Source organism: Coenobita brevimanus, chromosome 116 (assembly GCF_032717465.1).
Source record: "Coenobita brevimanus isolate Jiangsu-jjx chromosome 116, ASM3271746v2, whole genome shotgun sequence".
Lineage (NCBI taxonomy): Eukaryota > Metazoa > Arthropoda > Malacostraca > Decapoda > Coenobitidae > Coenobita > Coenobita brevimanus.
The window spans coordinates 43,027,760-43,030,057 of NC_137069.1; the positions used below are offsets into that span (position 1 = coordinate 43,027,760).

The 2,298-nt window shown below is 33.7% G+C and overlaps 1 pseudogene; it reads left to right on the forward strand.

The window, feature by feature from the left end:
* The first annotated feature begins 467 nt into the window (after window positions 1-467).
* Window positions 468-585, forward strand: LOC145418877 (5S ribosomal RNA; annotated as a pseudogene).
* Window positions 586-2,298: the final 1,713 nt, after the last annotated feature.

The window sequence follows — 2,298 nt, forward strand, 5'->3', positions numbered from 1 at the left end:
AGTGGAATAATACTTATATCCATATGCTGAAATTGTGTTTTGTTTCAGGATACAGTAACACAATTATGTAAATAGAATCAGCATATGGATATAGCAAAAGTGGTAAGATTAACATTTTCAACTGAAAATAACTGATGGAAAGAGTACCATGTTCAGAAACTGGATTATTAATATTGTCCACGTGTATTATATATAAAATAAAAGCAAATCCAGTCATGTGGCAATTGGAAGGTATGAAAATAATTAGTATACTATATCTGAAATGTAACCTAATCCAATAACTGATATTACTGTGAAAAAAAAAAAATGGATTATTAATTTTGTCCACATGCAATAAATAACAAATTCAGTATGAGGCAACATGAAAAGGTGAAAAAATTAGTATAATTGAAAAGTGGCTAAATTAAGCCAATAACTTAAATTACTTAGTGAAAATAAATCGATTATTATATATTATTATCGATTATTATTTTGTCCATACCACGTTGAGTACACCGCTTCCCGTCCGATCAGCGAAGTTAAGCAACGTTGGGTCTGGTTAGTACTTGGATGGTGACCGCCTGGGAACACCAGATGCTGTTGGCATAACTCCCTACGTGTCAAGTGGGGTTGGTGGAGGATTAGTGCCCCTCCCTGTAAAACAATTAACTCTAAGCCCTTGGCCACCCTGTTTGGGATACATGGCGTCTGGCAATGAATGAATGAATGAATTTTTGTCCTCAAGCAGTAAATAAATAAAAAAATCAGTATGTGGTAATTGGGAGGGGCGAAAAGCTTAGTATATTTAGAGTACCTAAATTAAACTCAGTAAATTAGTCACTGTAAAAACAGAATAATAACACCAATTTACCTGTGAGTATTATCGTCTCTCCATTTAAATAACCATAGCAATGTCAGACAGGATACATGTTATAGAATTTTCTCCCCCTGCCTAAATGTAGTGTCCTTTTTATGAGTACTTTTTCGCCGTTAATAATTCTTTCAATCTCATTACTTTTTATTATAATTACAATATATTCTTGCTACTTTCAGACGATTTTCTTCAGCTTTGGGAGGAAATTCTGGTTATAGAGGGGTTAATAGAGGTAATTTTTAATCCATCTGATGCTTTTTTTTTTTTTTTTCCAAGTAAAAAAAAAAGTAGGAAACAGCAGAAATAAGACACAGAAAATGCTAGACTGAAAGAATAAAGTCCACAACAAATGACAAAAAATTACTTATTAAAATTTTATCGTTACCTATGGAGCAAAATTGCCAGTTTCCACCAATACAAAGGACTAGTTTAAGGGTAGAGTGCTCAGTAATCTTTTTCTTATACTCGCTTCGGTGACAAAGCTGTTTACCAGTTAAAGATAAATTGTCAGCGGAAACAAGAATAGAGATATGGTCAAAATAATTGGTGTTAAAAAGGTTTAAGAATCACAGTTGTAGTTTTAGATACGACACATGAGCTAGTGATGATTATAACTATGAAAGGATAGTGAAAACTGTGAAGAGACACTGAAAACTGTGAAAGGGTGGTGCAAACTGATGAAAGGCTGGTGAAAATTGAAAGACTGGTGAAAACCGTGAAAAGACTGATGAAAACTATGAAAAGTTGGTGGAAAACTGTGAAATGATAAGAAACAGTGAAAAGATGTGAAAACTGTGAAAGAATGGTGAAAACTGTGAAAGGATACTGAAAATCGTGACAAGAGAGTGAAAAACTGTGAAAGGATCGTAAGAACTGTGAAAGGTTGATGGTGTTAGGATTTGGTGATAATCATGTGTGATATACTAGAGCAGCCCACCTCGCACCCCTCTCACTATACTTTGTTTACTTTAACTTGGCCTAAAACTGCCTTCTCTCCCCATCTGTGAAACGCTTAGCTGTAACAAGAGAATAGACTACAGTGCTAGTAACGAAGAAGCGCTGCATAAAACATGTAGGAGTCGCTGTAATATTGTCTTATGGCACTGAACTACAGAAAATGTTGCAAAATGTTGAAATATTTGGCCAAGTTAAGGTAAACGCACTATATGTACAGATTTGATAACACCCCCACCATTTAAATGATCTTCTTTTTCATACAGTGTCATAGGTGAGAAATAGATTTTATATAATGAATACAGGTTTGTAGTAAGCTATAAAAGAGTGATGTATGTAAAAATTTATGTAATATATTAAATAAAGATAATTGGTCTCCCTTTCTCCCACTTCCCCTTGGTTACCTGGTCAAGGGAAGATTTATGTGTATCTCTCCCTTTTTTTTTTTTTTTTTTTTTCGTCAATAAAATTTGATTGAATGTCATTAAAGA